The sequence below is a fragment of the Loxodonta africana genome, chromosome 7, assembly GCF_030014295.1.
Source record: "Loxodonta africana isolate mLoxAfr1 chromosome 7, mLoxAfr1.hap2, whole genome shotgun sequence".
In the NCBI taxonomy this organism is placed as follows: Eukaryota; Metazoa; Chordata; class Mammalia; order Proboscidea; family Elephantidae; genus Loxodonta; species Loxodonta africana.
In genome coordinates this window covers 15,855,161-15,868,698 of record NC_087348.1, presented here as the reverse complement: position 1 = coordinate 15,868,698, position 13,538 = coordinate 15,855,161, and the positions used below count along the sequence as shown (strand labels likewise).

General features: G+C 40.0%; 1 pseudogene; it reads left to right on the top strand.

Moving 5' to 3' along the window:
• The first annotated feature begins 11,539 nt into the window (after positions 1 to 11,539).
• Positions 11,540 to 12,808, top strand: LOC100663366 (olfactory receptor 5A1-like; annotated as a pseudogene).
• The last annotated feature ends 730 nt before the right edge of the window (positions 12,809 to 13,538 follow it).

Genomic DNA, 13,538 nt, shown 5'->3' with positions numbered 1-13,538 from the left:
AACTGCCTCTTGGTCTATATATAGGTTCTGCATTATTACAAATATGTGTTCTGGAATTCCCATTCTTTGCAATGTTATCCATAATTTCTTATGATCCACACAGTCAAATGCCTTTATATAGTCATTAAAACAAAGGTAAACATCTTTCTGATATTCTCTGCTTTAAGCCAAGATCCATCTGACATCAGCAAAGATGTCCATCTTTCCATGCCCTCTTCTGAATCCAGCTTGAATTTCTGACAGTTTCCTGTTGATGTACCACTGCAATCAGTTTTTAATTAACTTCAGCATAATTTTACTTACATGCATTATTAATGATATTGTTCAATAATTTATGCATTCCTTTGACCACCTTTCTTTGGAATGGGTACATATATGGATCTCTTTCAGTCAGTTGACCAGGTAGCTGTCTTCCAAATTTCTTAGGATAGATGACTGAGTGCTTCCAGTGACGCATCCATTTGTTGAAACCTCTCAATTGGTATTCTGCCAATTCCTAGCACCAATATTTTTCACCAATGCCTTCAGTGCAGGTTGGACTTCTTTCTTCAATGCCATCAGTTCTTGATCATATGCTACCTCCTGAAATGGCTGAATATCGAACAGTTCTTTTCGGTAGAGTGACTCTGTATTCCTTCCATTTTCTTTTAATACTTCCTGCATCATTCAATTTTTTGCCCTTAGAATCCTTCAAAATTGCAACTTGAGGCTTCATTTTTTTCTTCAGTTTTTTCAGATTGAGAAATGCTGAGCATGTTCTTCCCCTTCGGTTGCCTAACTCCAGATCTTTGCACATTTCAATACAACATTTTACTTTGTTCTTAAGCTACTCTTTGAAATCTTCTGTTCACCTATTTTACTTCATCAATTCTTCCATTCATTTGAGCTACTCAACATTCAACAGCAAGTTTCAGGTTCTCTTCTGACATCCATTTTGGTTTTTTCTTCCTTTCCTGTCTTTTTAATGAACTTTTGCTTTCTTCATGTATGATGTCCTTGATGTCATCCCACAACTTGTCCAGTCTTCAGTCATCAGTGTTCAATGCATCAAATCTACTCTTCAGGTGGTCTCTAAATTCAGGGAGGATATGCTCCAGGCCTTACTTTGGTTCCTATAGACTTGTGATGCTTCCAGCATCACAGTAACACACAAGTCAGCATAGTGGAATAAGTTTGGGAAGAATAAATTCTCCTCTCAAAGGTCGTACTTGCACTTGTCTTCCTGCAGCATGTAATCTCAGTCTAAATATGGTCTGGCAGCAATTATGGTAGGTGGGGTGAGTCTTGAGGTGACTAGGTATCCTCTTGCAAAGCAACAGCTTTATAGAGGCTAAGAAATAGCAATCAAGCAAGGAAAGGTTACTCTTCAGAGAGGTTAAGACTACTTCCATGGCTAGGGAGACCCAAGGTCATTTGGGGGTTCAATGTTATTAGCTTCACTTGAGCTTACTCAAATGTCCCAATTCCAAATCTCAGAGTCTTGCTCTTTTACAAGCATACCACACATTTATTTAAGAGGCTCTGAGACCTACATAATTGAATTTGGGGCTGATTTTAACTCTTATCCACCCTGAGCTTAAAAGAAATAAAAGCACTGATTTAGAGCCTATATGGACTTCCTCTGATTGTCCCACTATGAGGTGAGCTGAGGGTTTAAAACTCCCAGATTGTCATGTTCTTTTTGTAAGCTCTCCAGTGAAGTCAGAAATAGCCAGCCCATCTAATTGTCATAATAGTCTACATTACTTCCATAAGTTATGTGCAGCAGTTGCTTGGCTTTCCAAAGTTTACCTTCAATAAGAACTTTATTCCAAGCAATCTCATTATGATGTAAGCACCATGTGAACGAAGTCTTTTTCTTGTCTTTTATTATATGTCTTTTACCTGTGAGTAAAACAGTGCAAAGCACAAAATAAGCATTAATAAATAATTCTGGAATGAATGAATCCATCATTTTCTCTTGAATCATATTTCCTTAGCCTATCCTGGATATCTCTCCTATTTCTTTTTCTATTTCGATAAATTTCTCTACCAAAATTAGCCATGGAGGCGAGATCAATCTTCCACTATTTGTTGTAACTATTTAAAAGATATCAACATTCAATATCCTCATTTTAAGACTCAAACTTTTTATATTGTCCCCTTTATTCATAAACACCCCCAAGTGTCTGTCAGTTTGTTGTACTGTGGGGGCTTGTGTGTTGCTGTGATGCTGGAAGCTATGCCACCGGTATTCAGATACCAGCAGGGTCACCCATGGAGAACAGGTTTCAGCTGAGCTTCCAGAGTAAGACAGACTAGGAAGAAGGACCTGGCAGTCTACTTCTGAAAAGCATTAGCCCGTGAAAACCTTATGAATAGCAGCAGAACATCGTCTGATATAGTGCTGGAACATGAGCCCCCCAGGTTGGAAGGCACTCAAAAGATGACTGGGGAAGAGCTGCCTCCTCAAAGTAGAGTCGACCTTAATGACATGGATGGAGTAAAGCTTTTGGGACCTTCATTTGCTGATGTGGCATGACTCAAAATGAGAAGAAACAGCTGCAAACACCCATTAATAATCAGAATCTGGAATGTACGAACTATGAACCTAGGAAAATTGGAAATCATCAAAAATGAAATGAAACACATAAACATCAATATCCTAGGCATTAGTGAGCTGAAATGGAGTGGTATTGGCCATTTTGAATCGGACAATCATATAGTCTACTATGCTGGGAATGACAACTTGAAGAGGAATGGTGTTGCATTCATCGTTAAAAAGAACGTTTCAAAATCTATCCTGAAGTACAATGCTGTCAGTGACGGGATAATATCCACACGCCTACAAAGAAGACCAGTTAATATGACTATTATTCAAATTTACGTACCAACCACTAATGGCCAAAGATGAAGAAATAGAAGATTTTTATCAGCTGCTGCAGTCTGAAACTGATCTAACATGCAATCAAGATGCATTGATAATTACTGGCGATTGGAATGTGAAGGTTGGAAACAAAGAAGAAGGATCAGTAGTTGGAAAATATGGCCTTGGTGATAGAAACAATGTCAGAGATCGAATGATAGAATTTTGTAAGACCAACAACTTCCTCATTGCAAATACCTTCTTTCACCAACATAAACGGCAACTATACACATGGACCTCGCCAGACGGAACACACAGAAATCAAATTGACTACATCTGTGGAAAGAGACAATGGAAAAGCTCAATATCATCAGTCAGAACAAGACCAGGGGCCGACTGTGGAACAGACCATCAATTGCTCATATGCAAGTTCAAGCTGAAACTGAAGAAAATCAGAGTAAGTCCACGAGAGCCAAAATATGACCTTGAGTATATCCCACCTGAATTTAGAGACCATCTCAAGAATAGATTTGACGCATTGAACACTAGTGACCTCAGACCAGACGAGTTGTGGAATGACATCAAGGACATCATCCATGAAGAAAGCAAGAGGTCACTGAAAAGACAGGCAAGAAAGAAAAGACCAAGATGGATGTCAAAGGAGACTCTGAAACTTGCTCTTGAGCGTCGAGCAGCTAAAGCAAAAGGAAGAATTGATGAAGTAAAAGAACTGAACAGAAGATTTCAAAGGGCCTCTCGAGAAGACAAAGTATTATGATGACATGTGCAAAGAGCTGGAGATGGAAAACCAAAAGGGAAGAACACACTCGGCATTTCTCAAGCTGAAAGAACTGAAAAAAAAATTCAAGCCTCGAGTTGCAAGAGTGAAGGATTCCATGGGGAAAATATTAAACGACACAGGAAGTATCAAAAGAAGATGGAAGGAATATAGAGTCATTATACCAAAAAGAATTAGTCGATATTCAACCATTTCAAGAGGTGGCAGGAACCGATGGTACTGAAGGAAGAAGTCCAAGCTGCTCTGAAGGCATTGGCAAAAAACAAGGCTCCGGGAATTGATGGAATATCAACTGAGATGTTTCAACAAACAGATGCAGCACTGGAGGTCCTCACTCATCTATGCCAAGAAATATGAAAGACAGTTTCCTGACCAACTGACTGGAAGAGATCCATATTTATGCCTATTCCCAAGAAAGGTGATCCAAACAAATGTGGAAATTATAGAATATCATTAATACCACACACAAGCAAAATTTTGCTGAAGATCATTCAAAAACGGCTGCAGCAATATATCAACAGGGACCTGCCAGAAATTCAGGCTAGTTTCAGAAAAGGACATGGAACCAGGGATATCATTGCTGATGTCAGATGAATCCTGGCAGAGAATACCAGAAGAATGTTTACCTGTGTTTTATTGACTATGCAAAGGCATTCGACTGTGTGGATCATAACAAACTATGGATAACACTGACAAGAACGGGAATTCCAGAACACTTTAATTGTGCTCATGAGGAACCTTCACATAGATCAAGGGGCAGTTGTTCGGACAGAACAAGGGGATACTGATTGGTTTAAAGTCAGGAAAGGTGTGTGTCAGGGTTGTATTCTTTCACCATACCTATTTAATCTGTATGCTGAACAAATAATCCGAGAAGCTGGACTATATGGAGAAGAACAGGACATCAGGATTGGAGGAAGGCTCATTAACAACCTGCATTATGCAGATGACACAACCTCGCTTGCTGAAAGTGAAGAGGACTTAAAGCACTTACTGATGAAGATCAAAGACCACAGCCTTCAGTATGGATTACACCTCAACATAAAGAAAACAAAAATCCTCACAACTGGACCAATAAGCAACATCATGATAAACAGAGAAAAGACTGAAGTTGTCAAGGATTTCATTTTACTTGGATCCACAATCAACAGCCATGGAAGCAGCAGTCAAGAAATCAAAAGACACATTGCATTGGGTAAATCTGCTGCAAAGGACCTCTTCAAAGTGTTGAAGAGCAAAGATGTCACCCTGAAGACTAAGGTGTGCCTGACCCAAGCCATGGTATTTTCAATCACATCATATGCGTGTGAAAGCTGGACAGTCAATAAGGAAGACCAAAGAAGAGTTGACACCTTTGAACTGTGGTGTTGGTGAAGAATATTGAATATACCATGGACTGCCAAAAGAACGAACAAATCTGTCTTGGAAGAAGTACGGCCAGAATGCTCGTTAGAGGCAAGGATGGCAAGACTGCGTCTTACATACTTTGGACTTGTTGTCAGGAGGGATGAGTCCCTGGAGAAGGACATCATGCCTGGCAGAGTACAGGGTCAGCGGAAAAGAGGAAGACCGTCAACCAGGTGGATTGACACAGTGGCTGCAACAATGAGCTCAAGCATAAAAACGATTATAAGGATGGGCAGTTGTGCACAGGGTCACTATGAGTCGGAGCCGACTCGATGGCACTTAACAACAACAACAACATTCATAAACACATGAAATAATACCTTGTTTTTTGTTGAGCATGTGGTCCAATATTTTTATTTGTATGTGACCCTTCATAAAATATAAGTTCTACATGCTTATATTACATCATGCTATACCAGAATATGTTTTTTAAAAAAACTTGGGAGAAGGTCTTGTATCTAATATCTCTCTCCTGGGGGAATATAGTAGGTTTCTAGTAAATGAATTTATCAATTTAGGGGTACAATTGATCCTATCAATACATGTGCACTTCAGTTCCAAAATACATGCATATGCCATACCTTCGTAAGGATTAGTGTCACACAGTCAGAGGTTCAAATATTAGATCATTCCCTTACTAGCTGCAGAATTTTGAGTAAGTTAATTAGCTCCTCTGAATTTCCATTTCCTCCTCTTCAAAAAGGATTTGGGAAAATTTAGTCAGTTAACACACATAAAATGTCTAGTACAATGTTTGGCAAATAGAAAGGCTCAAAAAGATTGACTTCTCATTCATTTAACATGTTTCAGGTTAAATAGGTTCTATGATGGAACGGAAGAGGGGTAGTAAAGATATATATGGCCATTCTTGCTTTCTTCGGTGGCACAGGTGTTTATCCTGTCCTATGTGTTCCACTGCTATCTTGATTTGATTCTTCATGTACTCCCAGAGGAGTCTTGATAAGCTTTGTGGGGTCTGATGACCTGACCATTGGAATGGAGTTTAATAAGCTCTGTCTTTGGAGCATTTATATGAGTATGTACTTTCCACATCCCCAGAGAGCAATTAACTGCAAAGCTTTGAAGTTTGGTATACATTCCTTTCACTTTTGAAAAGACCTCCAAGGACAAATATAATAAAACATCTTCAAGGAGACAGAAAAACATCCCTCCCAAATTCACCCCCAACCCTAGCCTTGAATCACTCTTCCAAACATGACCCCAAATGCACATGTTAGTGAAGAGCTTCTTAAGGATTACAACCTCTCTCCTTTCTTTGTATTTCTCCCTCTATGTCTTTGCTCACAAGCACACATTCTATGCTCCAAGTTGGTATTTCAATCCTTGAAGTGCAAACAATCCTCAAGCTTTTTCTCAAAACTCGATAGCACTTTCAGGATTGGAAGCAGCTCCTGAAGCCTGAACAGACTTTTTCCAAAGCAGGACAACTCAAGACAAGTATCAGCTAAAGGGCAGACAGAATAGGAGGGAGAGGGTGAGTACTGTCATTCTTCTTTTACTCTCTGTCTTCAAACTCATATTAATCTCAGTTTACAAAGCATCCTGAATCTCTAAGCCCAGACAGATGACCAAAGAGTTCTTTGCATCTCTCAATTCTGTCTGTCTTTCCCCAAATTCAGTCCCAGGCTTGATTCTACTTTTCTGCTTCTTTAATGGACTTACTGAAATATTCTTGAGCCTTCACACCTAGGAAGAGAATTAAGAGAGGATGAAATTGTTGAGAATTGCTATGCTCTTGAATGTTGCCACAATTATTATGCAGTCTGAAAACTAATCTGCAAGGGCTGTAATCAGAACTGACTATACACAGTAGTTTTTCCAAACACAGGAGAGACTTCGAATCTCCAAAACCTTCCTTTATTTTTCAACTGATGCATGGAATTTTTCCATTTAAACCTTAATTTTTGAACTAAAATCTTGGCCACTTTTTCAATTACCACCTTATATTGAGAGGGATTCTTTGAATTTCATCAATCGTTTATATTCTTGAGTGAAAGATATACTTCCAAGAGTAAGGCCTTGAGGGCACAGGGCACCTGTAGAGTTCCGTGGGAAAGACACTACAAAGTTAAAGACAGAGCCTAGGTTAAGAATGATGGGAAAATCACAGAAAAATTTCACTAATGCCATGACTTGGCTAAGGTCACCCTCGTCATTATTCCATTTTTCTTCCATTTACAACTACATCCATTAAGCTCAAACTATGCAGATTTTGGTCATAATGTCTAGCACTTTCTTGTAGATATTGCTGGAAGATAGCAGAGTTATAGGTCAACTCTACCATTCCCATAAATTACTGTCTTCTACATACCAGGTATTGTGCTAGGTTATGTTTACTGTATTATAAGAAGTATAGCCAGAATGCTCCTTAGAAGAAAGGATGGTGAGATTTTGTCCATTTACTTTGGACGTGTTATCAGGATGGACCAGTCCCTAGAGAAAGACATTATGCTTGATGAAGTAGAGGGTCAGCAAAAAAGAGGAAGACCCTGGATAAAGTAAATTGACACAGTGACTGCAAAAATGGGCTCAAACATAGCAATGATTATAAGGATGGTGCACAACAGGCAGCATTTCGTTCTATTGTACAAGGGGTCACCATGAGTCAGAGCTGACTCAACAGCACCTAACAACAACAACATAACCTTCAAGGCTAATATTACTCACAAAGATGCAGCTCCAGCATCTACAAATCTATTGATGTCACTGAGATCTCACACTCTACCTCTTCAGCTCTGTAAAATGCACCTAGTCTTGATTTTACCTATATCATGGGGCTGTAGTGAATTCAGACTGTGGGACCAAACTGAGCCTCCTCAGGTTTTCTGCAAAAGTGAAGAAGATTTCCTTTCTCTCTCATAAGAAACTCCTCTTCATGAGCAGAATTTAGTGAAATAAAGTGCTTCATACACCTGTTAAAATACCTTCTCTTTAATGGTCTAGAATAAGATTCAGGCCATCCGTATATGGGAATAAGGCTCCAGATGTGGTTTTTCTCTTGTTTCAACTTGTCTAGTTTCATTGTTTATTTCTGGGGTTGAGAAAGCTCAGTCTTAAATATGAAAATTTTCTCTCAGTATGGCAATATTCAAAACAGACTTTCAGTTAATCCATCAATCTCCAATCATTAAATTCCTCAACCTCACTTCTAAGCACTTCTTATAAACCTGCATGGTCCATCAGTGAACTCTTTATTTCTGAATTTAGCATATTTCAACCTAAGGCTACAAGAGGAGGATGTGTTTCCAAAATGGAGCTCCATTTTATAATTTTGTAAGGAATATTGTTGTTGCTGTCATTAGTTGCCATCAAGGTGGCTCCAATTCATGGCGGCCTTATGTCTAATAGAATGAAATATTGCCTGGCTCTGTGTCACCTTCATGATCATTGGTATATTTGGCTTCATTGTTGCAACCATTACGTCAGTTCATCTCGTTGAGGGTTTCCCCCAGCTTTGCTGTATCTCCATTTACCAAACATGATGTCCTTCTCCAGAGATTGGTCCCTCCTGATGGTGCACTCAAAATAAGCAAGTGGAAGTCTCAGACATTATTCTGTGATCCATAGAGTTTTTATTGGCTAATTTTCATAAGCAGATTTTCAGGTCTTTCTTCCTAGGCCATCTTAGTCTGGAAGCTCCACTGAAACCTGTCCAACATGGGTAACCCTGCTGATATTTCAAATACTGGTGACATAGTTTCCAGTATCATAGCAACACACAAGCCACCACAGTAAAACAAACGGACAGACAGATGATAGTAAGGAATACTAGCTGCTGATAACAATAACAGCTCTGATTTAGTAAGCAAACATCCTGTCTTAAGGCTCATGAGCATTTCAACACATTATCTTAAGCAATCATCAAACAACCCTGTAAAGTAGTCACTGCTACCCCCGCTTTACAAATGAAGAAACTCAGAAAGCCTAAATGAGTTACCCAAAGTCCTACAGCTGGCAAGTAGCAGATGCAGCATTAGAACCAGGCTTGTCCTCCAGTTTACTCGGAATCCTAACCACTACCTTATCTCACTCCTTTCTCTGCCAACTTTAATATGTGTCCCAAATGATCCTGAATTGCATCGCAGACCTCAGGTCTCTATCTTGCTAAATGGATGACCCTCCAAAGGATTGGTGAGGGCTCCAAGAGGACTGTTTTTGTGCCAAGTTGTTAGCTCCCGATTTATCCATGAGGTTTTACATCTGTAACAGTTTCTGCCAAACTTCGTTGCAGACCCCTTTCTTTTCTTCAAAGAGCAATAACCCTCTCCTGAGTCTAGGCAGTCCAGACACCTTTCACAAACACCTGCATGACCTCAGAACGTAGAATACAGCCCTAAAGTCATACTAACAAGATTGGGACTAGTGTGATCCCTGTATACTGTACAAATAAGAGCACAATGATTGCTAAGAAGGAACCTGCCATTCATTAAGTTTGAGGTGTTTAGAACTAAAGTTATTGCATTGTTGCTGTTGCTGTTTTAGTTGTTGTTGTTAGCTGACATCAAGTTGGCTATGACTCATGAACACCTTATGTACAACAGAACAAAATATTGCCAATCCTGTGCCATCTTCATGATCGTTGGTACATTTGAGTCCATTGTGGCTACAGCATCAATCCATCTCATTGAGGGTTTCCCTCATTTTCACTGACCCACTGCTTTACCAAACATGATGTCCGTTTCTAGCAATTGGTCTTTCCTGATATGTCCAAAGTAAGCAAGCCAAAGTCTTAACATCTTCACTTCTAAGGAATATTCTGGTTGTATTTTCTCTGAGGCTGATTATTTTTGCTCTCTGGCACTCCACAGTATGTTCAATGTTCTTCGGCAACACCACAATTCATATGCATAAATTCTTCTTCTGTATTCCTTTTTCACTGTCCACCTTCCACATGCACACAAGGCAATTGAAAAGATCATGGTGTGGGCCACGCACACTTTAGTATCAAAGTGCCATCTTTTCTTTTTAGAACTTTAAAGTCTTTTGCACAGACACGTAGACCAACGGAACAGAATCGAGAACTCAGAAGTATATCCATCCTCCTATAGACACGTGATCTTTGACAAAGGATCAAAGTCCATTTGATGAGGAAAAGATAGTCTAAACAAATGGTGCTGGCGAAATGAATATTCGTGTGCAGAAAAATGAAACAGGATCCACACTTCACACCATACACAAAAAGTAACTCAAAATGGATCAAAGATCTAAACGTAAAACCTAAAACTATTAAGTTCATGGAAGAAAACATAGGGACAAAGCCAGGGGCCCTAATTTATGGCATAATAGTCTATCACACATAACTAAAAATACACAAACAGCTGAAGATAGACTAGATAACTGGAAACTCCTAAAAATTAAATGCTTATGCTTGTCAAGGAAACCCTGGTGGCATAGTGGGTTAGCTATAGCTGCTAACCAAAAGGTCAGCAGTTCGAATCCACCAGGCGCTCCTCTGTCCTATAGGGTCACTATGAGTCGGAATTGACTCAACAGCAGCGGGTTTGGTCTTTTTTTTTTTTTTGGATGCTCATCAAAACACCTCTCCAAAAGAGTAAAAACAGAACCTACAGACAGGGTAAAAAAAATTGGCAACAGCATATCTGGCGAGGAACTAATCTCTAAAATTTATAGAAAACTGCAATATCTCAACAACAATCCAAAGACAAACAATCCAATTTAAAAGTTGACAAAGGACATGAACCGAGACTTTACTAAAGAAGACACTCAGGCAGCTAACAAATACATAAGAAATGCTTGTGATCATTAGATCAGGAGATCTAATTAGATCATTAGATCATGAGATGAAAATCAAAACTGCAATGAGATACCATCTCACCCAACAATAACGGCACTGATCAAAAAAGAGAAAACAACAAACGCTGGCTAGTCACAGAGAGATTGGAACTGTTATATTCTGCTGGTGGGAACGTAAAATGGTATAACCACTATGGAAAACGGTTTGGTGCTTCCTTAAAAAGATAGAAATAGCAACACCATAAGATCCAGCAACCCCACGCCTAGGTATATATCCTAGAGAAATAAGAACTGTGACATGAATGCTTATTTCATGGCATGACCTGACTCATCTGGGACACACAAAACTGTCCTAATAATACCTTTCAGCAGGCACTTAATAAGTGTGAGGCACTTTAAGTGCTTTGCCTTATTTCGGTCTTAAAACAAATCTGGGAAGTAGGTACTGTCACCCCATTTTAAAGACAAGGAAATTAAAGCCTAGAATTGTTAGGTATCTCACCCAACATGGCATAGGTAATAAGAGGAGAAGGTACAAGTTGATCCTAAGGAGTCTGAATCCAAAGTTTAAGCTTATATCCACTATACCATCATGCCTAAATATTTAAGACAATGACTGAAATTGCCTTTTTAGAGAGAGAAAGAATTGCTGCATAAAGTTGTAACTCTCTGTAATCTTCTCCCATCTCCCTACACATCCTGTAATTATTTGTTGACATGGATCAATATTATTATTCCATGTCTGCATCTTGTCCTTGTGGCCCTTCAGAAACATGTCCATAGCCGAGGCCTGGAACGGCTCCTCAGTGACCATGTTTATCCCCCTGGGATTCACAGACCATCCAGAACTACAGGTCTTCCTCTTTGTGATCTTCCTGGGTGTCTATTTTGTAACCCTGGCCCGGAATCTGGCCCTCATATTTCTGATCAAAAGTGTCACCCATCTGCACACACCCACGTACTTCTTCCTCAGCAACTTGCCCTTCATTGATATCTGTTACTCTTCCACAGTGCTCCCAAGAGCAGAAGACCATATCATTCGTGGACTGTGCTGCTCAGTTTTTTTTTTTCTTTGTTGGCATGCGTCTAGCCGAGTGCTTCCTCCTGACTGCTATGGTGTATGACCAATATGCAGCCATCTCCAACCTCCTGCTCTATACCACCATCATGTCCCAGAACCTCTGTATCCGAATGCTAATTTGGTCATATGTTGGTGGCTTCCTGAGCTCCCTGATCCACGCCACCTCCATATTCCAGCTCCACTTCTGTGGGCCCAACATCATCAACCATTTCTTCTGCAACCTCCCACCAGTCCTGACACTTTCTTGCTCTGACATTTTACTCAGTCAAGCGGTGAATTTCCTCTTTGTGGTTGCTGTCGAGAGGACATTGTTCTTCATCCTTCTTATCTCCTACAGTTACATACTGGCTGCTGTCTCAAAAATCCACTCAATGGAAGGCCAATGGAAAGCTTTTAACACCTATGCCTCCCACCTGATAGTGGTGACTCTGCTGTTTGGAACAGCCTTTTTCATGCACCTTTGACCCAGCTCCAGCTACTCACTTGGCAGAACAAGGTGGTATCTGTTTTCTTCTCACTGTGATCCCCATGCTGAACCCTCTCATTTACAGTTTGAGGAACAAAGAGATCAAAGATGGCCTGTGGAAGGTGTTGGAGAAGAAAGTGTTTTCCTAGATCTTAAGTGAAAATATATTTCTCCCAACTTCTGGAAACTAAACAATCCATGGCATCCACCTCCACCTCTACTTTAGGCAAGGGGGACATTTCATGTTCATATTTGAAAGTGGAGACTCCTCTAGCCACATTCTTTTTACCTTTCTTTATGGTCACCTGTCTACCTACCCCACCAAGGATAGCTAAAAGGGGAAAGGGTTACTTCAGCAAAAATTCTTCTCCAAAGACACAAAGAAAATGTCAGCCCAAGAGACAGAAAGGGCCACATAAAGAGACTCCATCAGCCTGAGACCAGAAGAACTAGATGGTGCCTGGCTACCACCAGTGACCTCCCTGACAGGGAACACAACAGAGAGTCCCTGAAATAGCAGGAGAAAAGTGGCATGTACAACTCAAATTCTAGGAAAAATCAGACTTAATGGTCTGACTGAGACTGGAGAGACCCCAGAAGACATGGCCCCCAGACTCTCTGTTAGCCCAGAACTGAAACCATTCCTGAAACCAACTCTTCAAAGATTAGGCTGGACTATAGGACATAAAATGATTCTTGTGAAGACAGTGCTTCTTAGCTCAAATAGATACATGAGACTAAATGGTCAGCTCCTGTCCAGGAGTGAGATGAGAAGGCAAAAAGGGAGAGGAGCTGGTTGAATGCACATGGGCAATCCAGGGTAGAAAGGAGGGATGTACTGCCATGTTATAGGGAAAGCAACTGGGGTCACATAACAATGTGTGTATAAATTTTCGTATGAGAAACTAACTTGAACTGTAAACTTTCGCGTAAAACAGTATAAAAAAAAACTTAAAAAATTCTCTTAGACAGCTTATAATAACAATGTTGTTATTTGTCAATGAGTTGGCTACAACTCAGGGCAAACCTATGCACAATAGAACCAAATGCTGCCCAGCTCTGCACCATCTTTACAGTCATTGATAAACTCAAGTCCATTATCGTGGCTAATGTGTATTTTGAGTGTCTTCCAACCTACGGGGTTCATCTCTCGGCACTATATTAA